Source organism: Phyllopteryx taeniolatus, chromosome 11 (genome assembly GCF_024500385.1).
Source record: "Phyllopteryx taeniolatus isolate TA_2022b chromosome 11, UOR_Ptae_1.2, whole genome shotgun sequence".
NCBI lineage: Eukaryota > Metazoa > Chordata > Actinopteri > Syngnathiformes > Syngnathidae > Phyllopteryx > Phyllopteryx taeniolatus.
The window spans coordinates 4,816,844-4,835,023 of record NC_084512.1 but is presented as its reverse complement, the minus strand read 5'-3'; positions in this window follow the sequence as shown (position 1 = coordinate 4,835,023).

Genomic DNA, 18,180 nt, shown 5'->3' with positions numbered 1-18,180 from the left:
CCCCGGAAGACCTGGATGAAGTGGCTGGGGAGAGGAAAGTCTTGGCGTCCCTGCTAAAGCTACTGCCCCCGTGACCCGACCTCGGATAAGCGATAGAAAATGATTGGATGGATGGATGCTTTATAGTAGGGCAGCACGGTGAACGACTGGTTAGCACATCCGCCTCACAGTTCAGAGGACCGGGGTTCAAATCCCATGTTCTCCCCGTGCCTGCGTGGGTTTTCTCCGGGACTTCCGTTTCCTCCCACATCCCAAAAAAATGCATGGTAGGTTGATTAAGGACTCTAAATTGTCCGTAGGTGTGAATGTGAGTGTGAATGCTTGTTTGTTTATATGTGCCCTGCGATTGGCTGGCGACCAGTTCAGAGTGTACCCCGCCTCTCGCCCAAAGATAGCTGGGATAGACTCCAGCACGCCTGCGACCTTCGTGAGGATAAGCGGAACGGAAGATGGATGGAAGCTTTACAGTATTTATTTATTTATTTTAGTTGTTATTGTAACAGTGGTTAACTTACATTTGTAGGACAAGTTATATCTGCAATTGACTAGTGGGCAGTCTTGGTTGTACCCTGCCTCTCACCCAATGTCAGCAGGTATTGGTTTAAGCTTACCTGCGACCCTAATGAGGAGAAGTGGTACAGAAATAGCAGTCTAGGTTTTATTGTTGTTGGTCAACTTGGTTTTGGACACTTGTACAACCATTAAGACTGTTAATTTCCATCTATTTATTTTCTAGAGGGTCGCCTATGCCAGCAGATTTTGGTTGAGGAGTGAACTACACCCTGGGTTGCTACAAGTCAATCACAGGGCACATTAAAGCACATTTCTTTCAGGAAAAAAAAAAAATGAAACCAGAAAAAGTCAGAAGTTGACCAGACCGAATTCATTGTTTTCAACCTTAAGCCTGTTTTACACTGTATGACTGTTTTTTGTGGTCTCAGATGATGAACATAAGATGAACAGTCAAGGGAAAAATCTTAGGTGGTCCTTGTACATCTCCATGTGAGACAAGAACAAGTTGTGTTAACATTAACTGTGCATGTAAACCTACGTTAATAAAAGTGTTATCCAAAGTTGCCCCCATTCTCCAGACACAAACATGACCACTTTCGTTTTCCTTTTATTTTTTTCCATGCACATTAATCCCACTATGGCAAGCGCCTTGAAAACATCCTGAAATTGACACAAACTGTTAGTTGTTTTTGGTATTTTACCTCATTTTATTCACTTGTTTGATAGTTATAACAAGTAAACGAGACAGAACAACAGTCAAAAAAATAGGAGAGAATAGAGTGCAGTATGTCACGTCTGGTAGTGTGTCAGCTCAGCTAACGCCTCCCCACTTATCCCAGACCACATGCCAGTCTGGGCAAGAGTCTGTGCCAAAGACCCCATGCTACTGCATAAAGACTATCCCTCAAAACTCGACACGTGTGTCTGAGTGTGCATGACTGACATTTACGCTCCTCCACTGGCATTTATGTTGGCATCACAGCGTATACCACAGAGGCACTGTGCCTGAGCCAAGTGTTGCTGATGACTTTCTTTATCCACTGCAGTATGTAAGGTTGGTAAAAATCACACATACACTCGCACACGCAAACACACACACATAGATTAAGAATAGCCAACTGGCGCAGATGGCTGTAAAAAAATATATTTGGAGCTGTAAGCCTTGAGGATACTGTCATGCACACTACCCAAGAAACTCTAAATTTGAGAAAAAGTGTGATTACTAACTAGTACATTATTGTTGGATTTATTTCAAGATGTATTGCAGAGCTTGAGTGTGGTTGTTTGTTGAACATTTCTTCTGTAATTATTCAATTAATAAACTAATGAAGAGTGTGTGAAGATATTTAAAAACAAAATAAATTTAATTTTATTTGGAGAGCTACATAAATATGACAGGGACAAACGAGAGCTTGCCTGTTTATTCATTTATTTATTTTGCATAGGTTATGGCTGACAATAACCTGTTGTCATTTCCAAATAATCAGTACCTCGGTTGGGATTCGGCTTTTGCTTTTTTTTAATCCTACTTCTATTTCATTTGATTGTCAGCAGCCCATCTGTGACAGAGTACAAAGGAAATTAATAATAAATAATATTAAATTCTCAGGCAGCAACAGCATTGAGCAGAAGCGCATTTGGGAGTGAATACATGTTAAAGATACTGTATTACAATTATTACAAAGCTCCATAAAGACCTGTTACAGCAGCCTCATTAAATCAAATGTACAACCCCAATTCCAATGAAGTTGGGACGTTGAGTTAAACATAAATAGAAACAGAATACAATTATTTGCAAATCAGGTTCAACCTATATTTAATTTAATACACTACAAAGACAAGATATGTAATGTTCAAACTGATAAACTTGATTGTTTTTAGCAAATAATCATTTACTGAGAATTTTATGGGTGCAACACGTTCCAAAAAGAACGTATCTTGGGGTCTTGTTCACGAGTGAGGGAAGAATGGAACGGGAGATCGACAGGCGGATCGGTGCAGCGTCTGCAGTGATGCGGACTTTGTATCGGTCCGTTGTGGTAAAGAAAGAGCTAAGCCGAAAGGCGAAGCTCTCAATTTACCGGTCGATCTTCGTTCCTACCCTCACCTATGGTCATGAGCTGTGGGTCGTGACCGAAAGAACAAGATCCCGGATACAAGCGGCCGAAATGAGTTTCCTCCGCAGGGTGTCCGGGCTCTCCCTTAGAGATAGGGTGAGAAGCTCGGTCATCCGGGAGGATCTCAGAGTAGAGCCGCTGCTCCTCTGCATTGAGAGGAGCCAGATGAGGTGGCTGGGGCATCTGATTCGGATGCCTCCCGGACGCCTCCCTGGTGAGGTGTTCCGGGCATGTCCCACCGGGAGGAGACCCCGGGGACGACCCAGGACACGCTGGAGAGACTACATCCTTCGGCTGGCCTGGGAACGCCTCGGGATCCCCCCGGAAGAGCTGGATGAAGTGGCTGGGGAGAGGGAAGTCTGGGCGTCCCTGCTGAAGCTACTGCGCCCGCGACCCGACCCGGATAAGCGGTAGAGAATGGATGGACGTTCCAAAAAAGCTGGGAAAAAAGTAGCAAAAAAGTCAAGGAATGCTCATTAAACACCTGTTTGGAACATCCCACAGGTGAACAGGCTAATTGGGAACAGGTGGGTGGCATGATTGGGTATAAAAGGAGCTTCTCTGAATTACTCAGTCATTCACAAGCAAAGATGAACAAGTGTCTGAGAAAATAGTCGAACAGTTTAAGGACAATGTTCCTCAACGTACAATTGCAATGAATTTAGGGATTTCATCATCTACGGTCCATAATATCATCAAAAGGTTCAGAGAATCTGGAGAAATCACTGCAAGGGCGAAAACCAACATTGAATGCCCGTGACCTTCAATCCCTCAGGCGACACTGCATCAAAAACTGACATCAATGTGTAAAGGATATCACCACATGGGCTCATGAACAATGTTAGTAAATACAATTCAGCGCTACATCCGTAATTGCAACTTAAAACTCTACTATGCAAAGCAAAAGCCTTTCATCAACAACAACTAGAAACGCCGCCGGCTTCTCTGGGCCCGAGCTCATCTAAAATGGACCGATGCAAAGTGGAAAAGTGTTCTGTGGTCCGACGAGTCCACATAAATTGTTTTTGGAAATTGTGGACGTCGTGTCCTCCGGGCCAAAGAGGAAAAGAACCATTTTGACTGTTATGGACGCAAAGTTCAAAAGTGATGGTATGGGGCTGTGTTAGTGCCAATGGCATGGGTGACTTACACATCTGTGAAGGCACCATTAATGCTGAATGGTACTTACAGGTTTTGGAGAAACATATACTGCCATCCAAGAAACATCTATGGACGCCCCTGCTTATGTCAGCAAGACAATGCCAAACCACATTCTGCATCTGTTACAACACCGTGGCTTCGTAGGAAAAGAGTGCAGGTACTAGACTGGGCTGCCTGCAGTCCATACCTGTCTCCCATTGAAAATGTGTGGCGCATTATGAAGCGTAAAATACGACAACGGAGACCCCGGACTGTTGATCAGCTGAAGCTGTACATCAAGCAAGAATGAGAAATAATTCCACCTACAAAGCTTCAACAATTAGTGTCCTCAGTTCCCAAACATTTATTGTATGTTAAAAGAAAAGGTGATGTAAAACAGTGGTAAACATGACCCTGTCCCAGCTTTGTGTTGCAGTCATAAAATTAAAGTTTATCAGTTTGAACATTAATTATCTTGTCTTTGGAGTGTATTCAATTAAATATAGGTCAAACATGATTTTCAAATCATTGTATTCTGTTTTTATTTATGTTTAACACAATGTCCCAAATTCATTGTAATTGGGGTTGTACTTTTTTATCATTCAAACCGGATATGGACCGTATATGTGCAGTTCGGGTCGAGTTGATGTATGATTGTGTCAAATGTGCGGGGTGCTGGGTGGATTCAGTAGGGTATTAAAACATTGACTCGTCGGGTCAAAGCCAGGTCTCAAAAAAATAGACCCTGCTACTTATTTCTAACTGAATCTTAATTCCTCAAAACTCATCTTACAAAGATGTTTTGGACAATGCTGTGCTTCCAACTTTGTTTGGGAAATGCTCTTTTCAATTTCAGCATGTGATCCAGTGCACAAAACAAGGTCCTTAAAGGCATGCCTAGATATGTTTGGTGTAAAATACTGTGTCTTCCACGGAACCATTTGGGATCAACTAAAACAGATATGGTGAGACGTGGTGCCCTCTCTGGCCAGCAGTAGTGACCTCTGACCTCAAAAGTATTGTTCTGGATGAACTGCAAACAATTCCCACCAAGACATCCCCACACACAACAACACATTGTCAAAAGACATAACAGAAGAGTGGAAGCTGCTATGGCCTCAGAGGGCAGACCAACTTTATTTTCTTAATTTTCACTTCCTCCAGGTTCAGCTTGGTCAAGTACTTTTGTTTCTAAAGTGTACACTAAAAAAAGATGAAAGACAAATCCTTGATATGTATTTATTTCAGACTAGAAAAGCATAATAAAAGAACACGAAATAAAATTTAAAAAGCTGAACTACAAAATTGCCTCAGAAAAATACCATGTTTGGTCCATCTTTACATTTATTGTCAGTCATCAACTCAGAACATGATGTTCACACATTTTGAACTATATCTTTATTTTCCATTTTCCTTTTTGCAGATTTGCAAAAAAACAAACTCTAACCTAGTGAGTGTATCTTATTTCTAGTAAAACCATCTTACGCTACTTATTTTAAGACCGTCTAGACTTTTTTCTGAATTTCAGCAAGACAAAAAGACTTAAGATATAAGATCTTATTTTAAGAATCTTATCAAGTCATTTCATGCTCGTTCCAATTGCAGATTTGTTTCTCTTCAAAAATAAGTTTTGTTCCTAAAATAAGTGAAAAAAATCTCCTATTGGACCTATTATGAAAAAAAGTAAAAACTGTTTTAAAATAAGTACAGTAAGATGTTTTCACCAAAAATAAGAAAAATGCACGAGGTCAAATTTTGTGTTTTTGCATCGAGGGCACACTTAGTATGTGTGTCTACATTATGTGTTAGATTAGAACATGCAGAGGGCTGCCATCAGGCCTTTTAAACACCAGGGCCAAAAACAATCCGAGACAATAATTCCACTCCACTTCTGTGTCGGACAAGTTGAGAAATATGATTTGAGGCCAGTGAGTTCTGACCCTAAGGCTTTACGTTAAACCACGCTTCAGCTATGGGTGAATTGTTTCTTTGTGGGCCTGAGTTCTTTTTTTTTTTTTTTTTTTTTTTTTTTATTTTTTTTTGTGTGTACACAGATGAAGGCCTGAAAGACCCCAGGTTATTCTCTGCCCCAGTGGTGATTTTAGACAGCTGTGTCCCTCACCCGCGCCCGAGCGAGACACAAAGCACACACACAAGCGTTTTATAAACTATATATCGACAGTCATGAATCATCACCTGCCTAACGTGGTCAAATCATTTCCGAGATTTTGTAAATGTGACTTGGGGACAACAAATGAAATAAAATTATCAAGATAGATAGATAGATAGATAGATAGATAGATAGATAGATAGATAGATAGATAGATAGATAGATAGATAGATAGATAGATAGATAGATAGATAGATAGATAGATAGATAGATAGATAGATAGATAGATAGAGTCAGGATGTGTGCATGAGGATGTTCAGAGTAGACAGGGGGCTCTCTGTGAATGGGGGCACCCCAGGGTCTCGCCTCGGTTACTAAGGTCAGGGTAAGCCAAGTTACTGCCTAATTAGATTACTGCACACATCCTGCTCAGTTGATACACAATTACACCCAAACACACGGATGCAAAGACACCCACATGCGTGTAAGATTGGTATGTATTGGCGTTGAATTTCATACCACAAAGCAAGTAAGTGTATGACATACCCACAGCACAACTCCTTTTATCCAAGTGTGCGTCGTGCGTGTGCGCTGTGCAGCATTTGAGCCTTTCAAGAACTTGACCAGGCACATCTGCAGTCAGGTCACACAGAGAGAATGACACTGCCTCTGTCAAAGAAGAACATTCGCTACAGAAAAGTCACACTTTCAAGACATACAGTACATTCATTCATGTTGTCACACACAAATTGTTTTGTTCATCAGTTAGAAACCATAATTACTTAATTCATTGTTTTCTACCTTAATATTTGACCTTTACTCTCCACACTCCACAACCCCAAATCAAACCCTTTAATTTGATTATTGGTAAATCACTTTTAATGTCATTGTATTTAAATGACAAGATAATCATATACAGTGTAATGTAATGATAAACAATATTGGCTGTAGTATATTTTAATATACTATAATATAATATAATATAATTTAATGAGATGAAAATAAAAGAAAAACTTCTTTTGGAAAGCCATCATTTGGTGAAGTGACTGTAAAATTCAAGAATGTGGTCAAAATCCCAGTTGAATATATTCTGAATGACATACAATGGATACAAATCGTGTCGACACACCCCTAATGAATGCTGTTTTTGTGATCCAAAAAAAATAAAACTGTTAAATAATTTCAAAACTTTTTCCACCATTGACATGACCTGTATTTGGAAAAAAAAAGAGAAATGCTTTCAAAAGGAAAAATTTCATAAAATTAGACAATAGAGATAATGTGGTTGCACAATTGTGCACACCCTTTTATTACTGTTGATGTGTCGCATTCAAACTCATGTTAGATGAATCACACAACTTCAAATAAAGTAAAGGTAGGCCCTGACTTATTTTATTTTATTTTATTTATGTATTTATTTAGCAGCAGCGTGAAGTTTTTGTGCTGACTGGTATTTGGTACTGTTCATAAATCCCTCCAATGTGAATGTGATTGGTTAATTCTGAACACAGCCAAATCCCAAGTTATATGAGGATGTTCAGTTTCCTTGCAACCACATTATCTTAGTTGTTCATTTTTACTCCTCTCAAAAACATTTTATTTCTATTTTCCAGATGAGCTTTAAAGTTTATATAGGTTATAGGTCGCATTAATGTCGGAAACATTTTTGCAGACTTTTTATATCCACTGTTAATCTATTGGTTTTGTCTTGTAGCTGAACTACTGACATGACCAAGATCACCAATGATGGTAAACCCCAATGTCTCATTAGCTCATTCACAAGTTCATCCAATTCAGCTTTGAGTTTGTGCACTTCCTCTTCGGATTAATCGACAAAATCTGCTTCCCTCTGCATAGTTGTTCAGGTTTGTTTGGCATGACCTCTGATGCACCTGCAGTTTTGTCCCTCAACTGATACTCTCCTGTCTTCCTTCTTTTTCTACTTCTTCCTTACGCATTTGCAGGAAGACTACAAATCCCTAATTGTTGAGTAATCAGTGTGATTCATATTGCCTCATTAATATGCTTGTTTTTCACACAATCTTGCCACGTCTCGCGCTAATGCATTCCGTCCGTCCTGTACCACTACTCATTCCATCTTCTCACTTCCCTTTCTGTCATGCAACCGGCTGCACAATTCCTCCCCAATTGCTCCTATTTCCATCTATTTATCTCACCCACTTACATGACCCTCTCCCTCCCTCTTCTTGTTCACTGATCACACATAAATTAACTTTGAAGGCTTCCATAATTGCTTATGTAAAAACTCACACTAATGCACACAGCGCTCCCTATTTAACGTGTCTAATTTTATCCCCCTGAACCATATCACCCCACTAATACCCACGGTTTTTACACTAAATGATTGATGTCTCACCATAGCACATTTTCCACTTCATTAATAAAAAAAATTCTTTATTTATTAATGGGTAATATACATATACATGTATTTATGATTCAATTAGGGGGCAATAGAATTGTGGTCAGGATCTATAAGAAGGAATTCACTGTGTAAGCTTTAAGATCTAAGTGCTTTGTAATATATCTGTATTGGGCCAATGCGCCTCGTGTGACGGAAGCTTGAGGACACTATTTATTAAAAAAAAAAAAGGTTGGTCATATTCCCAGTGTCATGTGTGGGGATAAACCAAAATATTCTTCCCCACCACACAATAATGGTAGAGTAATGCTATGCATTGACACTAATGGTTCAATACCAATGTTCAAGACACCTTTAACTACTACACTGTACAAAAAATATACAATCAGGTTAAGAAGAAGAATCATCTTTTATTGTCATGAACATGCATGCATGCACACGAAATTTGTTCTCTGCATTTAACCCATCATAGTGAACACATACACATGTTAGTGAGTCCGGGGAATGTTGGCAGATGGTCCAGTCAGGGTTTTGAACCTAGGTCCCCCACAGTGGTAGGCGATGATCTTAACCATTGGGCCACGGCTGATATAGTCTTGAGAAAACCATGTGTCACATATAGCCCAGTCTTAACATTTCTATTGCCATCAAATCAGAACATGGACACCATGTTTCACATTGTACATTTTGTTTTAAAAAAATTCTGTTATTTGTAATAATGGTCATCAAATGTTGAATGAATGAATGTTTTCCATATCGCTTATCCTCACGTGGGTTGCTGGCATGCTGGGGCCTATCCCAGCTGAGAGGCGGTGTACACCCTGCACTGGTCGCCAGCCAATCGCAGGGCACACACACAAACAAACCACCATTCACACTCACATTCACACCTACGGGCAATTTAGAGTCTTCAATTAACCTACCATGCATGTTTTTGGATGTGGGAGGAAACCGGAGTACCTGGAGAAAACCCACGCAGGCACAGGGAGAACATGCAAACTCCACACAGGCAAGGCCGGATTTGAACCAGGGTCCTCAGAACTGTGTGTGTTCTAGTCGTCCACCATGCTGCCTGAGTGAATTAATTACTTTTTATTAATTTGATTGAAGATTGTAAATAAAAATGAAAACTAAATTTAAAATAAAAGCGTTGCTCATTCATCCCTAAATACAGTGGATATAGAAAGTATACACACCCCTGTTCAATGCCACGTTTTTTGTGACGATTGGTGGAACGCCCTAAAACGTGGACCCCAAGCAGCAGAGACAACTATCAAAATGAGCAATTCAACAAGGTTTTAGTAAACAAAGGGAGCGCCAACAGAGGCAGGTAACAATCAGGAGCGTACAGCAAAAAACAACAAGGACATAAGGTTCAACACAACTAACATGAGAAGAACTATAAACACAAAGAGGTGGTGAAACCACATTACTAAATACTACAGACCAAAATCTAAACTCTGAAATTTACCCTACACAAGGTGTAAAAACAAAACAACACAAAAGGCAAACAGATGTACCTACACTCAACAAATGGTCAAACAAACAGCAAGTACTACTGATGAGACGTACTTGAACAAGGAACATCGATGCAGTGGTGGCAAGCAATGAGCATTGATCTAACACCTTCATGCAGCTTCCTCAGATCTTAAGTATCCAGCTGATGACAATGGGCAGCAGTTGCAGTGCCGCAGACTCCGCCCACCAATGCTCACAATGAGGACTGGAAAAACAAGCAGTACTAGCTGGAACAAACAGGAACATGACATTTATGCAATATCAAAAAAGAGACCAAGATAAATAATTTTAAAACATTTTCTACCTTTAATGACATATGTCAGGTACAACTCAATATCTTTTTTTATTTTAATATTTTAGAGATGGGAAATAAAGATAAACAATTGAGATAATGCGGTTGCACAAGTGTTCACACCTTCCCATAACTGGGACTTGTTGTGTTCAAAATTAACCAATTAAATAAAAAAATGTAGTGGCCGCATAGCAGACGACCGGTTAACACATTTGCCTCACAGTTCTGAGGACCTGGTTCCAAATCCGGCCTCGCCTGTGTATAGTTTGCCTGTTCCCCCCGTGCCTGCATGGGTTTTCTCCGTGTACTAAGGTTTCCATCCATCCATCCATCCATCCATCCATCCATCAATTTTCTGAGCCGCTTATCCTCACTAGGGTCGCGACCCGGTTTCTTCCTACATTCCAAAAACTTGCATGGAAGGTTAATTGAGGACTCTAAATTGTCCGTAGGTGTGAATGTGAGTGCGAATGGTTGTTTGTTTATATGTGCCCTGCGATTGGCTGGCGACCAGTTCAGGGTGTACCCCGCCTCTCGCCCAGAGTCAGCTGGCTAAGCAGTATGGAAAATGAATAAATGAATGAAATTCAAATGTATGTTAAATGGGAGTCAGCATACACCTGCCACCATTTAAAGCGCCTCTCTTTAACTTTACATAAATTACAGATGTTCCAGTAGGTTTTTTTTTTTTTGCTTTCTTGCAGAAGCCAGATGGTTTTGTGCTAACAATGGCTACTATTACAAACTGTTCATAATTCGTTCAACCTTGTCTAAGGCCCCAAATCAAGCTGAATAAAACCAGCCCCAAAGCATGATGCTGCAACCACCATGCTTCACTGTAGGTATGTTTATGTTTTTTGTTTTTGGGTGATGAGCACTCTTGTGTTTGCGTCCATCCATCCATCCATCCATTTTCTGAGCCGCTTCTCCTCACTAGGGCCGCGGGCGCGCTGGAGCCCATCCCAGCTGTCATCGGGCAGGAGGCGGGGTACACCCTGAACTGGTTGTGTTTGCGTCCAACATATCTTAATTATGGCCAAAAACTTCAACATTCGTTTTATTGGACCATAACACATTTTCCCACGTTTGGAAGATTTTGTAAAGCAGTTAGCAGTCAGTGGGAGCACAAAACCTTAAGGCTACTGCTCGAAAGCAAACGAACAAACAAATAAATATATAAATAAATAAATAAATACATACATAAATAACACGAACAGCCTACTTGAACATCTGAAATGTATTTGGTGTCATCAAAGGAACTTTAAAAGGTGGTAGATGTGCTCATTTGATATGTTAATTGTTAGTTGTTAATTCTGAACAAAGCCACATCCCTGTTTATAAGAGAGTGTGCAAACTTGAGCAACCACATTGTGTTAGTTATTTTTACTTCCCATCTTGATAAGATTTTTTAAAAATATTTTGAGATGTACAGGCTATAATTCACATCAATGGTAACATTTGGTTTATTGTAGTCTTTTTTTTTTTTTTTTTTTTTTTTTTTTTTACACATTTGAACATTATCCACTGTATGTCATGTTTTTACTAAATGAATAAAAGAAGAGAAATGTGAGAGGACACCAAGAAAGTACAACTGTATGCAAGTCATCTCTTGACTGAGTCTTTTTCCGGTCCATAGCCAAAGAATGATGAAACACATTTTGTTAATCAGAACTTGGACATTCTGTTCCAAAATTAGTTTCCTAATAAGCATGTATAGTAAAGCTCTTGGATTATATACCAAACCAACCTCCCATTACATACCCTTATTTTTTTCAAAAGTGACTGCTAACTTGTCACTTTGTCATCTCACATTTTCTCTGTAATGTACTTGCGACAGCTCTAAGGTGTTGTCCACCATGAAGCCGAACAGGATAAACGGTACAGGAAATGGATGGTTACATTTAAGACACAGCATAGTGTTGGGGAGAGGAGTTGAAAAAATTATAAAGTGTGGGTGTCTTTCTCAGTTATTGCCCTCATAAGCACTGACTGGACTGGACACTCTTGGGTAAAAATGATGAGAGGTAGGTATAACTCTAGGTGTTGTTCACCCTCCATAAGCAGCCTTCTAATTGATACCAAAATGGTGAACTACTTGCAAAGACAAATACACACACAACATAAAATATCAGGTTTACCACCCTCGTAAATCAAGTAGTGTAATGGACACACATTTGCTTGAACTATTTGTGCTGGGAAGCATAGGCTACTGAATTGGCCTATATTAGAAGTAGTTTTTTTTTAGTTAATATGTGTGTGAAAGTGTGTATCTGACCGCTAACCTAATAGAAGTCAGTATAACCCTTCTGGCAGAGAGCGCACAGCGACAGGGCTAATAGAAAGATAATGAGTCTGCCCATACTCATGGCTCTATTAAATCTCTCCTTAATACTCTCTCTCTGGAATGATGGGTATATTAGAGCCCCGCTCCTCCTTTATGACTGCAGCATTATGAGGAAAGTGAACCAACAATGAATATTCATGGCTCAGTGGCGCTAAATACTTATTACAAACCGTGTCTTTTAACAATGAGAATGGAAGGTGTTTCTACCAAATAACTTAATTACGGGTAGCAATATTTGTGAGAATGGAAAAATAACTCTGGCCTAACATTACTGATGTGAATAATTCATGAACAGAAAGATAAAAGAAATATATGAGAACAGCTGGGCTCCCATGACCATGCTAATGATATTTTTATTTTTTACTATTATTGGTGTGGTGCTATAAGTTTAAATGGCATTGTCTGGCACTGATCATATATAATAAGTTAAAAAAAGAAATGGAAGGTATTCACGGCATAAACCACCTTTAAAAAAAGTAAATACTCCTGAACATGGCTGGCCCGCCCATAGGTTGGGGTTAGCAAAAACTAATGGTGCTGCAGCCTCAAGGGGGCGCCAAAAATTGGCTGAAAATTCACCTTCAATACAATTATAATAAAATGAATTATTATTATTAACTCTTAATTTCAAGTCAAAATGTTTCTACTATAAGGAAAGAAAAAAGGAGTAAATTTAAATTCATATAACAAATTTAAACTCCCATATTTTTGGCTACTTAGACCTCCATAGAGTGACTCTCTAACATGGAGTTAGTATAAAAGTGTGAATTTCATTTCGGAAAAAAAACCTTGGTTTTGTCATACGAGTGTCCAGAAAAGGCCCCTCAGACAGCAACTTCTGTTTGACCCAGTTTTGTAGCCACTTTGTCCAAATTTGGCTAAGACCGTGCCCTTTCCTCTGATTGGCTGCCTCTGTGTAGAAGACCCACTTGTGAGAGCACGTGTTTGTTAATGTTGACAGCACTGGCTCGGGATTAGAACGGGAAGGGGGAGATCTATGCTAATGACGTAGATAAACCCAAGCAGAGAGCTACATTCAAAGCCCCTCGAAATTAATGGAGCTAAGCACAACAGAACACATCTTGCTCTCACAACCACCCCAACAGCAACACACAGCAATTAACACATGTTACAATAATAAAGGGAAATAAGAAAATGTAAATAAATGCATTAATTATTTATTGTTAAATTAAAGACTTTAAACAACAGTGACAGCCTCATTTGTTGTGGAATAATGAGAAAAATGAACAAATCTAAGGCTGGAGCCAGATGTTATAGAAATAAGAAATTTGTTTCTTTCTTACTATTTACACTTATTTACAATAACATATTTTCTCACAAAATACTAAATATAATTCAAATGCAAATATCATGCACTTAAAGCACGTCATTGCTTGAGCAAAATGTAAGAAATGAAACTTCTTGATGAACTGTCAAACTATTGAATGCAAACTACTGAAATGAACTAAGACAGAAGGAAACTGTTGTTTGGTCATTAAGTAAAATCCCGATGTAATCTTGTCTCTGAATCAATCTTTTTCAAGCGGGGAAGCTGCACATTTTTGGAATAACTTGACAACTAACATTTAACATGGAAAACAATAGGGTACTTAAATTCAAATTTCAAGAACACAGGGTAGAAAAAGACAGAAAATGGAAGAAAGAGATCAAGTTGTTGCTACTTTTGGTTTTTCCAATTAGATCTCACAACAGCAAGTTATTTGCATGATTTGTTTGGCAGTAAACCTACATTAATGCCATGAAGAAAATGTTCTATTTTATATTTTAAATTGTATGACATGTTATCTTATAAAGGCAATTTTAAAGTTGCAATTCACAACTTTTTTGTAAAGAAAAAAAAAAGTAATTTTCACCCAAGCCACTACTAGAGGAGATGACACAGTACTGATTAATCTATTCAGCTCCTCTAACAGCTTGCTGTATTTTGTCAATTTCTTATTTTTTTTAAATATTTTGTTAATGCCCTATTCATTTCCCACGCTGGCCCGGTTGGTGGCACACTGCAAATAACGGCAGGGAAATGAAACATGTCATTCAAAACATAGTAAAAATGTTGTATAATCACATATAAGGGGCATAACATGCATTGTCTGTTATATAAAGGCGAGGGCGGTGTTCTTTTGTTGTAATGCAGAATTCAAGCATAGGGGGCGCCAAAAGTTACATACTATAGCTTTAAAAACGATACAATTCAACTTTTTTGTAAACATATGTATATTGTAGCGCCAGGTGGGTGCCATATAAAATCTTGCCTAGGGCGCCGCATTGACCAGCTGCTCATGATGAGATATCACTCTATCTCATTTAGAATTGTCGATGATGTATTGAATGACATAGCAAGATATATGGGAACAAAAACCAACAACAAAACAATAGTATATGAATATAAATACACAATTAAATTTATCTTTTAAAAATATTTTTAGTCGAAATAAAAGTAATTGAGAGAATGTGGTTGCATATGTGTGCGCACCCTCTTAACCAATCACATTCAAACTCCTGTAAAATGGGAGTAAGCACACACATGGCACCATGTAAAGTGACCCCAAATTTATTTCAGTTGTTCTTTTAGGGTTTTACATTTTTTTCTAGTAGTAGCCTGGAGCTTTTGACAGATTGACAGAGAAGACTTTTGAGACATAAAGACATATAAAAAAAAACAGTCACTGAGCAATAAAAGGTTGCAATTTATTTGAGACTTCAAGGAATGTACGCGGTTTAAAGTGACTAGTAGCGTGATAATCTGGGACAATGTTGATTGTGCAAATGTTGCAGATACTCCTCAGTCAGTGTGCAAGTGGTGCAGATGCTACTCTGGCATGAGTGGCCAGTATTGGTCAACTACAGATATGCAAATAGTGCAGCGTGGCGAGACTACTACAGTGAGTGCATGAATAATGTATAATTGGCCCGACAAAAATGTGACAACAAACTCAGGACAAAAAAATTTCCTTTCGACCTGTGATGCTCTTGAGGTGGTCCAGCACGAGGCGTTCAAAGGACTTCATGACCACAGATGTCAGGGCGACAGGCCTGTTGTTATTCAAACCCGAGATTGCAGGTTTCTTGGGGACTGGGATGATGGTGGAGCGTTTGAAACAGGATGGTACTTTGCACAGTTCCAGAGATCTATTGAAGATCTGTGTGAAGACTGGAGCGAGCTGGTCTGCGCAGACTTTGAGGCAGGATGGGGAGACAAGGTCTGGACCTGCCACTTTGTTAATCTTTTGTTGTTTGAAGATGCGTCTCACATCCTGTTTGTGGATGGTCAACACAGAAGTCAGAGGTGTGATTGTGGTCGGTGGTGCGGCTGGGTGGGTGTGGTGTGTGAAAGTGTCCTTTTCAAATCTGCAGTAGAAGGTGTTCAAGTTGTCGGCTAGTCTTTTATTGTTTTCAGCTTTGGGGGTTGGTCGCTTGTCATTGGTTAGCAATTGTATTGCAGGCCAGACTGATTTAGAGTCGTTAGCGGTAAACTGGTAAACTGCATAGTTTCTCTTTTCAATGTTAATTTCGTTAGTCAGCTGGTTTCTAGGATGATTATAACGGGCCCTATCACCACTTCAATATGCGTCCTCTTTAGACTGGCGAAGTTATTTAAGTTTGGCAGTGAACCACGGCTTGTTGTTATTGAACGTGTGAAATGACTTTGTTGGTACACACACCTCTTCACAGAAACTGATATAGGATGTGACAGTGTCTGTATATTCATCCAGGCTGCTAGCTGAATCTTCAAAGACACTCCAGTCTGTGCAGTCTAGACAGCTATCTTTGCTTCGTTGGTCCACCTTTTCACTCTTTTCATCGTAGGCTTCGCACATTTAACTTCTTGCCTGTTTGTTAGTAGTAGTTTAGCGTAGTATAGCAGTGGTCTAAAATGTTATTTTCCCTGGTAGGACAGTCGACGTGCTGCTTGTATTTAAGGAGTTCGTGGTTGAGTTTAGCTTTGTTAAAGTCCCCAAGAATAATGAGGGATGAGTATGGATGTTTTTTTTCAATTTCATTTACTTGTGCAGCGAGCGTAAGCAGTGCAGCATTTGTGTCGGAATGTAAACACCGGCGAGAATGAAAAATGCGAAAACACGAGGCGAGTAGAATGGCTTACAGTTCAAAAACAGCGACTCTAAATGCGGCTGAAGTGTGTGTTGAGCTCTGTGATGTCAGTACACCATTTTTCGTTGATGTAGAAGCATATCCCAGAGCCTTTTGTTTTCCCCGATAACTCCATGACGTGATATGCCCAGTGAAGATGGAAGCCCGGAAGCATTACGGCGCCATTCGGGACAAGTTCACAAAGCCAAGTCTCTGCAAAACACAGGGCGGTGGAACGTCCTAAGTCTTTACTGGTCAGAAGATGAAGTTCGTCCATTTTGTTGGGTAGGTGGATCGACGGGAACGCCAATCTGTATCCTCTCTTGCGGAGCTTCACTTGGATGCCGGCGCGCTTTCCCCTTCATCGCCGACGTCTCCATGCGCCATAGAACGGGGCCCCACCCCAAGTGAGTAACTCGGGGGGAACCGAGCGGGTTTGAGAAAGTTTGTGAAAGAAAGTCCGGGATAGACCCCCTGATGTTTAGTAAATCTTCCTTTGTGTAAGTGAGTCGCGTAATGTAATGACACACTTGTCCCTTTATCATTTGTGACTCCTTGGAGATGAAATGTGTCTTTTACCCAGTCTAACCCATTGTTTAGCATGGGATTACAAGAGGCAACATCTGCAGCACATAGTATATAATGCACATGATCTGCATGGCGCCTTCTATCTCGCTCCCACTTTCACATCCAGATACACAAGGTGTCTATATGAATACAAAGCCTCAGAGGGAGGCCCATAAATATCCAAGTAGAAAGTTATTTAGATCTGGTTTGGGGATAAGGATAATGTGATGTCACCTCTAATACCCAGATCCAGACACAGCGTCCCCGCCTGCGCTTTTCCTTTACAAGTAAAAACAGCAGAGCCGACACATAAGAATGACAATGTGGCTTGTGTCAGTGCAGGCTGACTTATTAGGGATGTGCAGTAGCGGGCAGCCCACATTCATCCATTCAATGATGTTATTTACCCTTTTTTTTCTATTACCAGTGAATTTTTATTGCAGAAGAAATCGGAACGATGTAATTGCCTACCTGGTATCTGCTTGCATTATCAGGCCTCGGATGGCATTAACTATAACTAGATAAAGGACTTTATGCAGCCATATTGTATGCTGTCTGTGGGGAGGTGTTGTGTTGGTAGGTGGGTGAGTTTCTGATACTGTGTTTGCACCTACAGCATGTCTGTGTTTGTGCATCATATGATTTATTCTAACTGTTCAGTGCATGCTTTACTATAGATAGTGTATACAAATCTATTGTGAGGTTAGAATTAGATATTTGACCAGACAATGGGATATGCTCTATCTCCAGAAGTGACCCATTGGTGTGTGCACAGTATATAAACTGCTGTGCTCACACTTTCTGGATCTTGTGTTTGTGTGTGGGGTGTGTGAGTGATGTCTTGGTTCTGTCTTTCTTGCTTTCTTTCTTTTGTTATTTAGTCCTTTCTTTAGATCTTTCTTTCTTTGTGCATCAGTCTGGCTGTGTGGGCACAGACAAAGTCAAACTGCTGCTCGCACATATTTGGGTAGCTATTTAATTAAAAGTGGATTACAAGAGTGTTGGGTAAACAAAGATCAGATTAACAAATAGACCGTCGCTACTTTCCCATTTGCTAATGCAAATTTGACTTGACGATGGGATTGGTCG